This window comes from Saccopteryx leptura, chromosome 2, assembly GCF_036850995.1.
Source record: "Saccopteryx leptura isolate mSacLep1 chromosome 2, mSacLep1_pri_phased_curated, whole genome shotgun sequence".
Taxonomy (NCBI): Eukaryota; Metazoa; Chordata; class Mammalia; order Chiroptera; family Emballonuridae; genus Saccopteryx; species Saccopteryx leptura.
Window position 1 is genome coordinate 217,593,432 of NC_089504.1, and position 18,612 is coordinate 217,612,043.

At 46.1% G+C, this 18,612-nt stretch overlaps 1 protein-coding gene and 1 long non-coding RNA gene across 4 annotated transcripts in view; one reads left to right on the top strand and one right to left on the bottom strand.

The window, feature by feature from the left end:
- Positions 1–172: 172 nt before the first annotated feature.
- Positions 173–7,756, bottom strand: LOC136395410 (uncharacterized). Its single transcript, XR_010749325.1, has 2 exons — positions 7,546–7,756; positions 173–988 (listed from the first exon to the last, which is right to left on the bottom strand). It is a non-coding gene; the product is annotated as an uncharacterized lncRNA (long non-coding RNA).
- Positions 7,757–7,826: 70 nt separating this feature from the next.
- PRDM15 (PR/SET domain 15) overlaps positions 7,827–18,612 on the top strand; it is a 69,903-nt gene continuing 59,117 nt past the window's right edge. For 2 of the 3 annotated variants that reach the window (XM_066370130.1, XM_066370132.1), the window contains exon 1: positions 7,827–7,900. The gene's annotated coding sequence lies outside the window, so the exon portion shown is untranslated. Of the gene's footprint in view, positions 7,905–18,612 lie in introns of all 3 variants that reach the window. The other variant, XM_066370131.1, reaches the window with a different exon arrangement.

Here is an 18,612-nt window from a genome sequence, read left to right on the forward strand (position 1 = left end):
TGTGTCAGAATTTAAGACACTGGTCAGAAGTTTTAAGTATGGTTCTATGTTTGTTTAATTTTGAAATTCAGATGGATTCAATTTATTCCAATGTGAAGATATTAGAGTTTTAGATTGAGTTTTTGTTGCTCTCTAAAACAAACAAAAAACCCCCAACTTTTAGGCAATGCCATTTCCAGATTGATCCCAGGAGCATCCTGCTCACTGTTTAATGTCTTCATCAAAGACTCTGCTTTCTCAATTTCCTCATGACCCAAAACCTCTCTGGGATCCTGGGAAAGTGCCAGGTGGGGTTTGTCGCCTTGTCTGTGAAAGAAGTGAGTTAATATGGGAGGTGGAAAGTCTTGTCATGGAGATCCACGATGCTTTGTATCTGTTGGGTACATATGAGACCTCTGTCCATTTGCATGAGATTCAGGAGCCCATCCTCCAAACCCACACACTTTGTCTTCATGGTCTTTTCTAGTTACGGAGGACACAAATGTAGCAGGGAACAGAAGGAGAAATGACATTAAAGTAGCACCATGAGACAATGGGCTGTATCGATACTGTGAATGTTTCTTTTCCAAGCCGTGTATCCAGGTTTGTTTTTTAATGGTGTAGGGTATTTATGTTAAAGTTAACGCTGTTAAGGTTAAATATCAGTTGCAATTATACACTCAATACAAAACACACTAATTTGTAAATCACCAATTTTCTTACCTTTTCCCACATATTTTTAGTGGCTTTGAGAGCTTTCGTTTTTGTTATCTGGTCTCGATGACATTTTTTCAGAGTGGTATTTTAAAAGTGATTCCTGGTGAACACTAATCTTCCTGTATGTCTGTCTGAAACCAGGAGCGCACACTGGTGTTGAGCTGGCAAGCTTCTGTGCGTTTTGCATGAGGATGTGCTTGTGGTCTTTGTGGAGGAAGGAAATGGAGCTGGGTGTGAGCTTGCTTTAATGTGGTATTAACAAAAGTAGCCATCTCATTCTGTTCCAAACCACCTGTGAGGAGGGTTTAGAAAGAGCACTTTATTTAAATCAAGTCTCAAGTTCAAGTTCAAAAGCCAGTCCTTGATTCCCGGTGACGGCTACCTGGCCAGCTGCTGCCAACCAATCACAAATTAGGAGCCTGTATAGATTTTTAATTGGTTCCTTCCAGCCATATCTATAGAAGGAAGTTGCAAATTTTCTTCTTGAGCAGAAGGGAAAGATTAATTTGCACTGCTGCCGACAAATATGGATGTGTTCTGAGTAATAATCTCAACCATCCTGGGAACCTCAGTGTACAAGCTGGTGGTCGTTAGAGGTCAGGACACTTTACCAGATGGAAAGCAGGTCTCGGCATTGGTGTAAATCCTGATGTCACCCCTCTTGCCACTGTCCCTAGCTGCCAAGGCGTGATTACCAAAGCAAGTACCACAGGGACTGCTAAACCCTGCACAGCAAACTCAGGTTATCTCTGGTTTCTTTTCTTTAGCATTAACCTGCCCAGTTCACCCAGCTTCCCGCTGATCAGTAATGTATCATTTGTAATTTAGATTTGTACATTTTTTGTCCAATGTCACACTAAAGCTACATTTAAGAAAAAATAATAAAATAAAAGATTTTCTAGGTATGTGGAAAGTTTGGCTTGTGATCTAGTGTGTTGATGAACTTCCATGACAATGACTGTATCCCTGGGTAGCACTTTAAAAACCGATTCCAGTCCTACACCAGCCCTGTGCAGTGGGCTCATCTGGAGATGTGGCTGGAAACCAGTCTTTAAAGAAATAAATGTACACATGGAACACTAAAAACTGAATTGTTTTTGCTGAGTCCCATGCTGGCCCAGACGTCCTTCATTTCTCTGAGGGTCTCAGAACCACCTTTCTTTTGCCTCAGCAGGCCATGCACACAGCCATCAAGGGAAGGTGGCGTGAGAGAAGAGGCTTCCTCCTTGTTCTGTTCCTGGCAAAGGACCTTCATCTTAACATGCTTCTTACATGATTTAAGTCACTTAGCACCCTGTTTTAGGTCTGGGGCTAAACCACTTACTAAGAAGTCAGTGTTTGCAGTGAATGTTCAGGTCATGGTGGATTGTGGGTGCTACCAGTCAGGGTCTACTTGGCGTGGACCCTCAGTGGCAAAACCTAGCATAAGGTGACTGTATGACCCTTCATGATGCCCAGAGACCTGAGAAGCGCAGTTAGTTCCCTTGGGGTAGAAGCTTTTATCCATCCATTGACCCACACTGTCAACATTGTACCTAGCAGTGGCCCACGGGTGAGTGCAGAGTGTGGGGTCAGAGGAGCTGATGCCCAGTGGGGCCACAGTAGGGATGGTGCCTGCATTTACACAGGCCTCGCAGCAGTGACTAGGTGGGGTAGAGCAAGAGCAGCTGGGTCTGGAGCAATGCACAGACAGCCCTGTCTGCACAATCCCTTAGGTATCTCCATCCTGGCTGTCAGTCTGTTTCCTTCAGCATCACCCGCCCCCCTGCGGTGCCTGAGCATGGGAGCATTCAGAGAACAGGTGCACTGGGGGAAGCACCAGACTCCCCTCGACCCCTCACCCAGGTCCAACGTTGTTCTCAGGTGTCCTGACCCTATCTGCCCTCTGAGCAGGCAGTGCTCCCTGAAGAGCCCATATGGACCCACAGCTTTTGTGATATTAGGGCACATGGATTCTGGGCTCCAGGTGAGAAGGTGGCACTGGCACTGCATCTTGTTTGGGATTGGGGTGTTCTGGGATTGGGACTGAACTGCTGCTTCCTGGGTGACCTGGGATCCATTTCGTGCCGGCACTCTGGAAGAGACTGGATGGGCTTGCTGCAAGTTCCTGCTTCTCCTAATTTACCAGCTTTCCTAAGCTGATTTCCTACCTGTCACCTCAGAGGGACACCGAGTTCTTGCCAATCCCGTCTACTTGGCCCAAATTAGTCTATTTCATTTGTGGTCATTCTGGAATGTGCCCCCCTGGCCCCCAGCATACCCCCTCACTTTTCTAATGTTCTAAATTAACTCAGGCCCTGTCTTCTCCAGGAAGTGGCTTCAACCACCAAGGCTGGCCCGGGCACTTGTGCCAGCATCCTCAGGCCCTGTCTTTGGCCCCATATAATTTCCACCTATGCTGCCCAGCAAGAATGTAAGTGCCCGTGTTCCCTGGGCTTAGAATGGTGCCACCTGACAGATGGCAGCTGACGGCATTAAATAAGCACTCTCAGCCCGCACCTATCCTACCCCACTCATGGGACCGGGGCAGGGGTTGGAACCTGACACAGAGAGGGTATGTGACAAAAAATACTGTTTTGAGTTCAGTCACCATAACAAATACAAGGTGCTGGGTATATATGTCAGTAAATCATTTATCTAAAAGGAAAGGTAGATCAGTCACCACAGAAGGCTGGATTTCAGGAGGATGCCTACTGTCTTCCCTGAAGAGAAAGGGCCAGACCAAACCCTCTTCCCACGGTGACCTAGAAGCATCACCTTTTACCCCAGCTCACCTGGGCTCTCTCTCCTGACTGTCCAAAAGGCAAATTGCCACATTGTACCCTGCAGATGCTAGGCATGCAATACTGTTGACTAACCCTGGTCAGCAAACCGGCTTGTGAACCACATGCGGCTCTTTGGCCCCTTGAGCGTGGCTCTTCCACAAAGGGTACTCTACCCTAATTAAGTTAATAACAGTGTACCTATCTATATAGTTTAAGTTTAAAAAATTTGGCTCTAAAAAGAAATTTCAAGTGTTGTACTGTTGATATTTGGCTCTGTATACTAATGAGTTTGCCAACCACTGGTAGGTTGATGTCAACAGAATTGATAAGGTAAAGTTAGATATATAGATGCTTCAAATATAAGGTATATATTTGATATTTTATAGAAAAGCTAGAGAAAGACTTGAGATCACAGTGATACTAGGTTACTAATTGAGTACTGACTATGTGCCAGGAATTTTTTTCAAGTGTTTTACATATAGTGAGTACTGTATTCTTTTAGATGAACCCCAAGTTATGATCTAGCCCAGCTTTACAGAGGCACAGACAAGTTAAGTAATTTGCCCAGGACCACACAGAAGATAAGGGGCAGAACCAGAATTTGAGTTTAGGCTGGAGAATCCATTCTCAAAGCAATGTGTCTCTCCTACTTGGTGTTGAATAGAGTGAATGAGACTTATGGCCTCATATGATGTTTCAGGGTAATGCTCCCTGTTATGGGTGAGACTAGTAAAAAGTGAGATGCAAGGCTTTGCACATAGGAGGATTTAAATCAGGGGTTGGGAACCTATGGCTCACAAGCCAGATGTGGCTCTTTTGATGGCTGCATCTGGCTCACAGACAAATCTTTAATAAAAAAATAGTGTTAAAAATATAAAACATTCTTATGTATTACAATTCATTCATTTCCTACTGCTCATGTTCATTGCGGGTGGCTGGAGCCAATCACAGCTGTCCTCCGGGTCAACACCAAATTTTTATTGGATAATGCATAAGGTACACGGGTCGTTGTACGGCTCTCACAGAATTACATTTTAAAATATGTTGCGTACATGGCTCTCTCAGCCAAAAAGTTTCCCGATCCCTGATTTAAAAGATCTGCTGTTGACTTCTTTCTTTATCTGGATGGGAAAAATTAACTAGATTGAAAACACAAGCTAGGAGGAGCTCAGAAAAGTGTCTTAGGATACATATTATCCATAATGTCCAGTACTGAGTCTTATACTTAAATAAGCAAAAAACCAGAGTTGATGAGATGTGTCAGTTGGAAAGTACACATCTAAGGCAGGCCAGGGTCAGGGCTGGAGCATCACCCCCAATCTGGGGCCACACGGTAAGAGATTACATCTAAATGCCACAGCTAGTCTCTGTTCGGGAAGAATATAGTGTTCTTAGGAAAACCCACTGATAATAAAAGCTCTTTTTTTTTTTTTTTTTAATTTCCCCAACTTATTTTTTAAAATCTCAAAACCTATAGAATACCCTATTCTTTTACCTAGAATAACCAATTCTGTTACATTTGAAGATGTCATGTTTCACCCTAAATTCTACAGAATGCATTTTCTAAGAACAGATCATCACCATATCATATATTCCATGCTTGGAAATTTTTTCAGTGATGCAATACTGTTATCCAGTACCAAGTCCATATTCAGATTTCCCCAATAACATCCTTCATAAGTGGCTTTTCTTTTTTTCTGCCTGGGGTCCAATATTGTACATTCACTGCATTAGTTGTAATCAATGAAAACTTGATACTTTAAGCAACAAAAATTTTTTTGGTTTTTTTGTTTGTTTGTTTTTTCAGGGACAGCGAGAGAGTCAGAGAGAGGGACAGACCGACAGGAACAGAGAGTGATGAGAAGCATCAATCATCAGATTTTCGTTGAGACACCTTAGTTGTTCATTGATTGCTTTCTCATATGTGCCTTGACCGCAGGCCTTCAGTAGACCGAGTAACCCCTTGCTCAAGCCAGCTTGGGTCCAAGCTGGTGAACTTTGCTCAAACCAGATGAGCCTGCGCTCAAGCTGGTGACCTCGGGGTCTCAAACCTGGGTCCTCGGCATCCCAGTCCAACGCTCTATCCACTGTGCCACCGCCTGGTCAGGCAAGCAACAAAATTTTTTAACTTAAAAAAATGTGGATATAGTCCTGACTGGATAGTTTGGTTGGTTAGAGCGTTGTCCCCATACACAATGGTAGTGGGTTCAATTCCCAGTCAGGGTACAAACAGAAACAGATTGATGATTCTTTCTCCCCCTTCCCCTCTCTCTAAAATCAATAAAGAAAAAATTTTTTAAATGAATTTATATCTATCTTAAAAGATATTTCTAGCCTTCACTGAAAGAATATACTGGATATGTTGAGAATTCTTTTGAAGAGGCAATGATGTTGTGAATCTGACCCTAGTTCAATGTATTGCTATGAAAAATGGCCTATGTGGGTTGAGCTCATCTACTTTTTTTTTGCTCTAGCTATGACCTGTCCAATTTTCTGTAAATGACTTGTTTTTGTTTATGTCTGCTGGTTCATATTTAATATGCAGAGGCCCAGAGAACCAGCCATCTGGGCATTTGGGAATTGTCAGTGATGCCACTAGCAGGGTGCATGTATCAGTGTGGGGGATGCACATTAGCAGCAGCGGTCAGTTTGTGCCTTTAGAGGTTGGGGAGCATTTGGGCAAAGACCTGAAAAATGAAGAGACGGTGGTGGAAAACCTGGGAAAGTGTTCCAAGATGGAGGGAATGGGTACAAAGGACCTCAAGAACATGTTTGAGGAACAGCAGGCAGGCGTGGCTAGTATGAACAGGGCTGAGGTCAGAGGCACAGGTGAGATGACTGGGAAAGGTCTGGGAAGCTATGGTCCAGACATAATGTAAATGCCACCAGGAAGTCACTGCAGGGTGTCAGGCAGGGCGGAGAAATGACCCTCTAGCAGCAGATAGTCCACACCTCGCTCTCCACTGGTCAGCCAGTGGTCATGCCCTTTCAACGGGGACTTGGGACTAACCTTATACATGTACCAACTCATATACCTGAGCCTGCTGTCAGATAAATCCCCTCTATACCAGTTTATTCTCCCGCCAGAAAAGGATGAGATAGTTGGTTTTCTGATCTCTTCAGATAATATTATACTGTACTTTTAAAATCTTTGCTAATGCAATAAAAATGATCTCACTGCAATTTATTTTTCTTACTACAATAGTTGAATTAGTTTCTCATAATCTTAAGAACCATTGTATTTTTTTGTGTGTGAGCTATCCATTGACTTTTTAAAAAAATCTATTGGGCTATTTATCTTTTTTCATTGATTCATAAGAGCTCTGCATATATGAGGGGAATCAGTCCTTGCCAATATCAATTTCAGATAATTTCCCTCAGTTCATCACAACTCTTTGACATTATGAACGGGGGTTTGGGCCAGGCAGAAATGAACACATCTTACTTTTCCAACTCTCAACGGCCAGGACTCGGTTAAAAGACCTACTAATCCCTTCCATTTCTAATATTTTGGTTCCACACGACATTTGATGGAGGGGGTCAAGAGGCCACAGAACCCCCAAGTTTGGTAGGGGAAAAGGGCCAGAAACACTGGGTGCTAGGGAGTGCTCTAGCTTCAACTTGGCTCCGACCTGGGACCGGGGTGCATTTCTGGGACTGTCCATTTAGTAGCCTACTCCACCAGGATTCAAGTGCTCGGCTATATCACTCGCCGGCCAGCTGCCCGGCATCTAGTTCACGAGGTTGGAAAGGGCAGAGCAAGTGCTTCCGTTTACTGATGGACTAGAAAGATGGTCAAGAAATCATGATTGGGCAGCAAACATCAGGCTTAATTTAAAGAAAAATTAGACCCCTTCTCCCACCTAATCCCCCCAAATAAATCAAGGCTCGACATAGCCACTAGAAAGCTACAGGGAGCTGTGCGAGCCACACGAGCGCGTGGCCGCCGGCGTTGCAGGGCCGAGACGGGCCACGCGGGAAGGGGTAGCGCACAGCCGCCAGACAACTTCTCCTGCTCCGGGAAAAGGGCAGTCGGAACCCGGCCCTCTTCTACTGGCGATCGGGATTCACGCGGCCCGCTCACCCTGAGCCTCCAGCTCCCGGTCAATGCCATCTGCGTCCCTGGTCCACGCCTTCCACTCCCGGTCCACACAGCCCACTACTCCGTCCGCGCTGCCCGCTCCATCTATTCCGCTCGCCGCTCCGTCCAGGCTGCCCGCTCCATCTCCCTGGTCCACGCTCCGCGGACCAGACAGTCAGCTCGCGCTCCACGGTCGGCGCCTGCGGCTCCCTGGCCACGCAACCCGCGCCCTCTCGGGCGGGGAACTACAACTCCCACAATGCCCCGCCACCGCCCCCCCGGCTTCCGGTGCTGCGCAGTTTCCGGAGCGGATCGCAACCCGGAGTCCGGATCCGATCCCGCTCTGCACATTCCAAAGGCAGGTAAAGCCCGGGGCCCCGCGCTCGCTGGCCGCCCCCGCGCGCGCCGCCCCTATCCGGCCCGCGCCCGTTTTCTCCACGCGCCCGCTCGCCCGCTGCCCCAGCCCCGCCCGGCCCGCCGCCGCCCCGGTCCAGCCGCCATGCCGACTGTTCTTTGTTACATTCGCCGGCTGCGGGCACCGTGGGCGATCGGAGTCAAAACCCGGCTGGATTTCCCGGAGCCGCTCCGGGATCGCCCTGAGTGCCGCCCGCCATCCGCCCCGCCGTCGGGGCGCTCCGGGCCCTCCGCCCGCCGCCCACCGGCCAGCGCCCACCGTCCCCGGCCAGCGCGGGCCGCGGCGCCGCGCTCGTTCGTGGGCGCGGTGCGGGGGGCTCCTCCGCCCCCGGCCCGCGGTCCCCGCCCCGGTGTCTTGGTCGCCGACGGCCCCCCCTCTGTGATGTCATTCTTTCCATAGCGGGGTACAGCCCCCGGGGCGCACGGGAGGGTCCCTGCACCTTCGCCCCGCGGTGAGAGAATCAGGAGTGCTGGCGATGGGGCTTCTGGGACCCCAAGAGTACCCTGCATCCTGTTTCTGTAAACCCCTGGGTGACAGAGAGAGGTAGTCAAATCCGTGGACAGGTGGCATGTGCCCGCCTTCGGTGGGTGGCTGGGCTGGGAAGGGGCACGCCTAGGCGCAGGCAAGTGGAGGAGCTGGCCATGTGGCCTCTGAAGAGAGAGAGGTATTCTCCGTGAGGGTCAGTCAACTTCAGAAGTAAGAACTCATTATGGAAATACAGACCTACCTGACAGTTACAGTTATTATGTGTTTACCTTTATTAAGTGGAATGGATGAGGTTTTTGTCCACAAATGCTCAGAAATTGCCAACTTCACCCCTTCCCCACAGGCAGATTAAAATGGTAGAAACAAGTGTGTGACCAGAGACAGGTGAACATATGTGTGTGTGTGTGTGTGTGTGTGTGTGTGTGTGTAAATATGCCAACAAACAAAAACCACATTTATCTAAGACACTCATAAAATCCAGACTCACCTGAGAAATTTGGCGATCTCAGCTTGATTCCTGAAGGTGTTTCTAAGGATGAAAAGTAAATGAGCAACTGGTTTTGTGGTAAACTTTTAAAGGCAAGGATGAGAACTCTCCCTAAAGAGGACACTTACGCAGACACTTTGTTTTAACAAGTGAGGTGCTGCCCACTGTTCACACATACACACCACTTTGTTTCAAAATGTGGACATTTTCACCTTCTCCACATTTTTGCTGCTCCACTCGGCTTCTCTGCATTACATTGATTTCACTGCTTTATGGTGAATACTTAAGAAATAGGAAAACTATAGTTTGGGATTTGAAAGGGAAAAGCAGTAAAATTTATCCATCACCCCCTGAATACTTTGATCCATTCTTTTGCAGAACAAGTGTGTGTGGCCAAGGATGAGAAAGGCCAGTGTGGCCCAGGGGAACAAACACAGGAGGGCAGCACAGGCCGGCCACCAGAGTTTATCCTGAATACCAAGTGGATGCCACTGTGGGCTTTGGGAAGGAGAGGGACAGGATCTGTGTCTTTTCAGAGAGACCCCATGGCTGACACTTGGGGAATCCACTAGAAACGGGATGGCAGAAGGGGAAATGAGGAGTGAAGATGATGTGTATTTCTAGAGCGAGGCAGGTCTTGCTGCTGCTTTGGTTGGGGAATGTGCAGTGGGTGACAGGAGGTGCTATTTACTGAGGTGCAAATGACAGGTGTGTCAGGGCTGGTGGTGATCAGAGGGAATCAGGACCCTACAAACACACAGCATCTTAAAAGTGCCCCTCTGGGGTGGGATAAACCCTTGCCCAGGGTACAGAATCCAGGTTTTTCTCCTTCTGGAGGAACGATCCCTCTTACTGTCTAGGAGACGGCAACCACCATTCCCTATCTTGGTGTGAGCTGTGGCTCTGGGGTGTGGAAACCATAAGGTGCCCACAGATGTGTGGGTGTCTAGGGAGTGATCCTGCAGTGGGGTAAGACCTCAGACTTTTGGGACATGGAAAGTACCGTCATGCTGACAGAGGAAGTGGGGACCCTGTGGCATTTATGGTGGTTACTGGTAAGTGACTGTGGGGACACTGCCATAACCAAGCTCTTCCATTCCCATCTATTTGTCTGTGGAACAAGGTTTCCTGTACAAAGACTAGGACCAGAGTTGAATGTTTGCCCACAATCTGTGAACCGATGGTGGGGAAAAGCCCTGCCTGCCTCATTGGACATAGCTTCTGTGTTAGTGACTGTTTACCGAAGCATATGCTGCATTTCTGTGCCCATCATGGGGTCTCAGTGATTGCAATGGTACCTCATTTCAGAAGGAATTAGCACACCCGTATGGCCATAGAAACTCAAGGCTCATTTGATTTCTGTGCAGATTTGTAGTGTGGTCAACAGACTCGTATCAAGCATGTATATATAACATTGGATTTAACATCTGCAGTGATGGAAGTGAGAGGTCACAGAGAAACAAGTGCTGTGAACTTCCTGGCAGTCAAAGAAGAGCTTATTCATGTGCTTCATAAATAGGTGATGATGGACATCACACTGTAGCACTTAGAGTCCAATAGACATATTTAGAAGAGTGACATAACTTTTATTTTAAGAAGTCAATACTTGTAATATACTGGCAGTTACGTTCCTTGCAGCTGTTTAAACCAGGGATGCCAGTTAGAGTTGTCAGTCTAATGCAGGGAATAGTATTTTGTAAAACACTTATGTAGGAATGTTAGCAAAATATTCGGTGGTGCCCGAAAGCAGGCATCAGGTGGGTCTGGGGCCTTGGGAGGCCCATGGCTAAGCTGGGGCCACAGGCCTGGGAGGTGACAGGAGTTAAGTGCTGGGTGCAGGGGAGAGAGGACTGAGGGTCCAGCCTGGGTTAGTTATCTCCTGGGTGGCTTTGGAGGGGAGGTGGGAATGAAGAGGGGCTTAAGAAGGAGCTTCCAGTGGGACAGAAGGAAGACAGAGACTGGCAGACCACAGAGGAAAGGTTGTCCCCAGGGAAGGGTGAGGGCCCATTGTGCAATGCTGCCTAGTGGGGGGAGCTGTGGCAGGGGCAGGTGACAGGGTGAAGTGGGGTAAAATTTCTCATTGAAGAGAGAGTAGGAGGTGAGGAAGCCACTGGCATTCTTCCCAAGTTTCATAGTAAAAGGAAAAGGCAGTGGGGCATAGGGTGGAGGTGGGGAGGGGCGTGTAGGTGGGGTGGGAGGCTGGTGTGAATAACCCACGACAAGGGGTGTGGGATGACAAAGGTGCTGTGGCATGACCTCCCCAGAGTGGGTGTGGCATGCCTATACTGTATATGACAGTGTGGCCAAGAGGGCTTCAGAGAAGAGGGTCATTTAAATGGGGTCTTAAAATGTAGGCAAGTGTTTGGCCAAGGGAGAGAGTTTCTGGAGGTGGAAATGAAGAAGGGCTTGCAGAGGCTGGGAAGCGGTCCTGGGTGATTTGGTGGAGAGGAGCCCTTGTCCTGGCTGGGCAGGCAGTGCAGGGTCATCATGGGCACCCTCTGAGGTCTCTCATCCTAATAAGATCTGAGGAAGCCCAACTCTGGATCATCCCCTCGAGTGTTCCAGAGCCCATGGTGTTATATTTCTGCCAACTTACATAACATTGCAGCTGGGTTCTCCGAGATGACCCCTTTCCTTACCAGAGAGGTGCCCTATGCTATTGGCTCCATTGACTTGTTGATGTCCAGCACAGTCCGTGTCTCCAAGAGCTGCAAGCGTTGAGGTATTGCAGGTGTCGTCACAAACCTCCTGCCCCTGATGTAGCTGAAAGCAGACTCATTAGAAGTAGAATGTTCTTAAGTCATGCTTATTGAGAGGGGTCTGTCACATCCCACTTGCTCTCTGGGGAGAAGGGACTGTACCCGCTGGACAAAAAAAGTCTGTCTTTGAGAAGTATTCCAAGTGTGTTATAACTTTCAAGGCCTGTAGCCTGTTGTAAGTTAAAAAAAAATGCATACGCCTGACCAGGCGGTGGCACAGTGGATAGAGCGTCGGACTGGGATGCCGAGGACCCAGGTTCGAGACCCCGAGGTCACCAGCTTGAGCACGAGCTCATCTGATTTGAGCAAAAGCCCACCAGCTTGAACCCAAGGTCGCTGACTCGAGCAAGGGGTTACTTGGTCTGCTGAAGGCTCGCGATCAAGGCACATATGAGAAAGCAATCAATGAACAACTAAGGTGTTGCAACGTGCAATGAAAAACTAATGATTGATGCTTCTCATCTCTCTCTGTTCCTGTCTGTCCCTATCTATCTCTCTCTCTGACTCACTGTCTCTGTAAAAAATTAAAAAAATTAAAAAAAAATGCATACGCTAATTAGCTATAGTAAGTTTGTCTTAACGTGACCAAACATAATTGTAATTTTAGCACCTTATTAGTCAACAAGTTTACAGAAATCCTTGTTCTGACCAGGCCACTTCACTTCTGCTCACTGACTCTGCTATCTGGAGCTCTGTGTCCCTTGTGGGTGCCTTTGCCCCAGCATTCTGCCTCCTCTGCACTTGGTTCTTAGGCATTCTCATTGTCTCTGCAGTGCTTCCAGCCTTTGCTGAGTGTGCACGAGGCTCTTTTCAGAGCTCCCAGGGTGCTTAATTTTAAATTTTCTTGTCTGTCACACAGACCCACTAATAAGAATCAATGTGCATATGTCCCCCCTTTTTTTTGTTAAGTGAAAAGATGACTGCCAGTTAAAGCTCAGGAATCCATCGATAAAGGTAATGCTACTGCATTTTCCATTTTTAAGATGATATGGAGTATAGACCTCTCTTTCCATTCTGCTCAGAAATCCCTTCTAAAGAACCAGATGTGAACATCAGAAATAAGGATGCCATCTTTGATAAAACTAAAAGCTTTCAGAAAGAGAAAGCAAGAAATTATAAAAGAAATAATAGAAGAAAAATTTCAGGCTAAGTGCCAGGGTGAAGGAGCCAACCAGTGTTCAGCATCAGAGCATGTCATGAGCCTTGAGGTCCCTGCAGCTAAAATAAAAGTTCTAGAAGATGCAGGGTTTGGGAGTCATATACAAAAGATTGCTTGCTAGAAAGACATCAGACTTCTCAGGTGCAACACTGGAAGCTGAGGGATGATGGAGCCCTGCTCTCAGTGTTCTGTGTGAAAATAACCACGAGCCCAGGCAGACGAGCTGCCATGTGGGATGACAGTAAAGACATCTGTAGATGTGGCAAGTCCTCAACGGGTTTACCTCCTAGGCAACATTCTAAGGAAACTATAGGAAAGTGTGCTTTCCTAGATTAAAGACTAAACCAAGACAATGGAAGCAAGAGGCCTCAAGAAACAGGAGCTCCATTTATACCAGGAGAACACACCGTCCTGGTAATGGTGAAGGGAAGGCCCAGCACACAGTCTCTGTCGGGCCTGATGGGCAGCCGGGGCAAGAAGGGTGGGCTCCAGAAACCCCTGGGCCACCATTGGCTGGACCCTATGAAAAACAAACCAAAGAGGTTGTAGGATATACAGAGATGTAGGCATGGGTACCCTACCTACACTCTGCCAACACCAGCACCACTTTCCAACTCCACACACGTCCAACGAATCCTCCATACAAGCAGCAGAAACAGCACAACAAAGTTGTACACAAACATCACACAAAACCTACACATAACAGCAACAAAATCTGCAAACAGCACAAGATTAATACAAAACAACATATAACAAAACCTCCACATAAGTAGCAGAAACAGCATATAATAAAGTCCATAAACAATAAGACCTATACTAAACAATAGCACAACAGAATCTGCACAACAAATAACACAAGACCTACACAAAACAGTACAATAGCCTGACCAGGTGATGGCACAGTGGATAGAACATTGACTGGCATGCAGAGGACCTAGGTTTGAAACCCAAGGTCATTGGCTTGAGCCCAAGGTCACTGCCTTGAGCAAGGGGTCACTGGCTCAGCTGGAGCTCCCCAGTGAAGGCACATGTAAGAAACAATCAATGAATAACTAAGGAGCCACACTGAGTTGATGCTTCTCATCTCTCTCCTTTCCTGTCTGTCTGGCCATGTCTGTCTATCTGTCTCTCTCTCTCTCTCTCTCACTAAAAAACCCCCCAAAACAATAAAACCCACACACAACACAAAATCCACACGTAATACAAGAAAACTTACACAAAATAATACAAAATTATAACAAAACTGAACAGCAGCAGACAACAAAATTTATGCATAACACAAGACCTACAAAAAACACAATGAAATCTAACATACACATAAAGCAAAATTTGCAAACAGCAACACAAATCTACACGTAACAACAAAATCTAACATGCATAAGACAACATAAAGTGTACATACACCGCAGCAGCAGCAAATAAAACTTGCATACAAACAACAAGAACTAAGCAAATGTAAAAAATAAATCAATTGTCCCTAGGAAGGCTGTGTTAGATAAGAAATGCATCAGTAATGAACTTTAGAGTTTACTATGGAGCAATTTATTGAGCCCTAAATAATATTTTGAGCCGTTATATCCTATACACTGGTTTAACCAAAGTTGAGAAGTTAGGAGATCTCTTTAGAAGCCTGTTATTTCGAGATGTGGAAGTAGATGTAGCAGAAAACCCTAAGGACTTGAGAGTGGCTGACCTGGGAACGGGCTTGGCAAGAGGGGAGGGGGACTGGGTGCTTTTTGGCTTCTAAGGCTACGCATATGCTTTACAGCCACTCATGTTAGTAGAATGAAAATGATCTTAGATTGGAATGAAAGGCAGCAGTGGAAGTGAAGGACCCCACTGCTCTGTCATATTGAAGGGCCTTGCCCTGAAAGATGGCTGAGTTTGGTCAGGGGGCTGGTTTTGAGCATTGTAGGTCCTGTAGGTTTGTGCATGTCACTCCTGCCTTCGATTCCCACTTCTGGAAACAGCCGCTGTTGGGGAGCTGGAAGCTTCCCCAAGTCAGGCAGCTGCTCACGGGTTGTGCGTGGTAGCGGCAGAGGCCACTGTTATGTTTCTGTCCTGTTACGATACACACGGAGGGACTCTGGGCTTCCCACATCTGGTCTCATGACCCCACTATCAGCCTGCAGATCCTGATGTGCAGATGTGGCTCTGGGAAGTTAGGCTGAAGGTGTTCTAATAGATACAGTCACCAAGCCTGGGGTCAGGCTCAGCTGTGTCAGACTTGGATTCTGCCCTCATGCTGGGCTCACTGGGCAGAGGAGAAAGGATGTGGGCATAAACAGTGATAGCGTGGGGCTTTAACAAGGGCAACTGCAGCCAGAGACAGAGAGACAGAGAGGCAGAGAGGGAGAAAAGGAGCCAGACAAGACAGAAGGTGGTAGCGGGAGGAGGTGGCATGGAGAACAAGAGGAATCCAGACCAGAGCTCCTGGGGCAGTGAAGTCACTTACTATGGCTGGAGCAACATGTCATGTGTAATGTGAAGTAAGAGTAGAAAGGGAAGTCACAGCCAGTTTACAGCTCTGCCAATGCCAAATTCATGCGTTTGAACTCTGTTGGTAGATTAGCAGTGAGGAGTGATTGCTGTGTGTGCCATTTCCTTATAACATGAAAGCTGGCTTTTGAAAAATACATACACAGCACAGTAGTGATGGGGGTACAGGATTATGGGACAGAAATCTTTGAGAACCACCGTTATATGAAGTTGTAATGATGAACTGGAATTAAAAATTGTACCTTTGCGGGCTGGAAAGGGGCTCAGAGTAGAAATTCTAACCCTCTCCTTGTACTGATGAGAAACTGAGCCTCATGGAGGAGAAGGAATTAATTCAAAGTATCACATCCAGTAAATAGCAGCCAAGCTTATTCCCTGGTTGGTCCCTGGTGCACATCCTGTCACATAGGACCAGCCCCTTCCCTTGGACTGACGACCTTTGGACTGCAGTGCTAGCATGTGAATCATAATGTGCAAGGGTGTTCACAGCCCAAGCAAGTTCAGGGACTGCTGGGCTGAACACATCCCCACAGCTTTTTGTTGCAGGACTTCTTGGGGCCTTGAATGTGCCATTGTGTGTCAAACTCCAGAGTGGGAATCACAGTATGTCACAAATTTATTGGTCACAAAGTACTTCTCTACTTTGCTTCTACCCCTACCCCAGCCCCCACAGAGCATCTTTCAGAATAATTCTGTAGCATGTTAGTGAAAAGTCACTTTTTTTTGTTTGTTTACTTTTTTCCCTTTGGTGATTTTTTTTCTTAATGTTTTTAGTATTGTCATGAGGGCATATGTCCAGTGGGAAATGTACCTCTTGCTTAAAAAAAAAAAATGTTCTGAGTCTGTAAACCAGGGCTGGCTGCTGGGCCCCTGAGATGTGGCTGATGGACTTAGGACAGGTTCGAAGAATAAAATGCAGGCTGGCTTTCCTAGAGTGTGGGGAAAATGTCTATGGAAAGACAAGGAATGTAGAATGGCTGAAGAATTTTGAAACAGAACAAAGTAGGGGAACTAGTCTACCCAATTATAAGACTTACTGTAAGCAAAGTCATGGCAATAAAGTCTGTTGATTGATCTCTGCCAAGTGTGGTGTTGGCAGAAAGACAACAAGGAAATCAATAGAACAGAAGCAAGAACCCAGAAACAGAGCCACACAAATGTGGTCAGTGGTTTCGGACAAATGTGCAAAAGTGATTCAGTGGCACTGACGTCGTTGGACATCTATAAGCATAAAAATGAACTTGGACTGCAACCTCACATCTTATACAAAAATGAACTCAAATTGGATGATAGACTTAAGTGTAAAATGTAAAACTATTCCAAGAAATATAGAAGAAAGTTTGGGGACTGAGAGCTTAGTGCAGAAGTCTTGGACATGGAACCAAGAGCATGATCCATAAAAGGAAAAACTAGTAAGTTGGATTTCATCAAAATTAAAAGCCTTTGTTCTGCAAAGACCCTGTGACCAGGATGTAAAGACAAGCTATAAGCGAGGGCAAAATATCTACGAACCTCATATTTGACAGAAGATCTAGCTATATAAGGAATTTTCAATATATAGCAGTCAATAAAGCCAGACATGGGAAAAGACATGAAGAGACTTTTTACTGAAGGGTATTTACAGATGAAAATAGCACATGAGTGAGAGTCCTGTCCTCAGCAGCTCTTGTAGACTCATGCCTGTGGCTTCTTTTATGCAGTCATTGATCTCATATGTGGTCTTCCTCTTTCCTACAGCCTTCCGTTTTCCCCAGTTTCCACTTAGCACATGACCCAGAGATTGCACTCGTGGGCATTTATCCCAGAGGAATGACCACTTATATCCACAGAAAAACCTATGCACAATTGTTTATAGAAGCTTTATTTGTAGTAGACAGAAACAGGGGAAGCCCAAGTGTCCTTGAGTGATGAGTGGTTCACCTGTGTCGCGGAATGTTATACAGCGGCAAAGAGTAATGAACTCTTGTTACTGCAACAACTGGAGGGATCTCGAGGGCATTATGCTGAGTTCTAAAAAAACAAACAAACGAAAAACAGCTAGTCTCCAAAGGTCACACACTATATGATCCCATATGACATTCTTGACATGAAAAATTATAGATATGGAGTTAGGGATGGTGGGGGGAAATGGGGGTGACTGTAAAGAAGACACATGATCTAGGTCTTCTCAACAATGGAACAGTCCTGAATCTAGATTGCAGTGCTGACTGCATGAATCTACACCTGTGGTAAAATGATATAGAATTACATGTACACTCGCTGTGCCAAGGGCAGTTTTTCTGGTTTTGATAACATGCTATAGTTATGTAAGAGTTTTGCTATTACACATAGTTACATAAAATATAAGCCTTGGGAAAAATGTAGTGAAAGGTACATAGAACCTCTCTGTGCTATTTTTAAAACTTCCTGTGACTGTATACAGGGGGTCTTCAGGTAACAACACAGTTCCATTCCTATGACAGTGATGTAACCCGAATTTTGGTGTAAGTCGAAATACACCCTAGCCTGAGTCACTCACCTATCCTAATACAGTTGTAAAATCATAATGTAGAACATAAAAATACAATTAAGTCACAGAAAAAGGCAAAGGACATAAATATACTGTACTGTACTAATAGAAAATATGACACAAAATGAGTAAAAAAAATTCCTTACCTTTATTCCTGTGGTTGGCTTGCACACTGGAAGGGGTATTGCAAGGTAGGAGAGAGTGACCTATTGGGAGGAGGAAGCTGGAGAGGCAGGAGAACCTGCAGAAGGTGCTGGAGATCCTGGGTCAGGTGAGTCAGGATTGCCTACGGAACATGCAGGAGACGCTGGAGATGATTCTACCTGTAGTAAGTTTTTATGGGAGTGTCAAACTCGAAATGTCATATGTTGAGACTTCATAACCCAAGGACCCCCTGTATTTCAACAGCCAAAATAATATTACACATGTGGCTCACCTTATATTTCTCTTGGAGAGTGCTGCTTTGGACACTGGAAAGGCTCTGGTAAGTCATCCCAGCCCATTGTAGACTCCCAAAACGTCAGCCCTTCTTGCCCCTCCTTGATCCTGCCAGGTTAACGAATGAGATAATCTTCATTGCACACTGATGTCAACAGCCTCCCTGAAGACGCCTTTTTCTTTGGGTTATTTTTAGCTATCTGTGTTTTAAAACGATGAATGTTTTGTTTTCCAGTGTTTCAAAGCTGATTACTTTTTCTAAAGCCCAGCTTTTGTAGAGCATATTAAAATTTTTTTTTTTACCAATTCACGTCCATT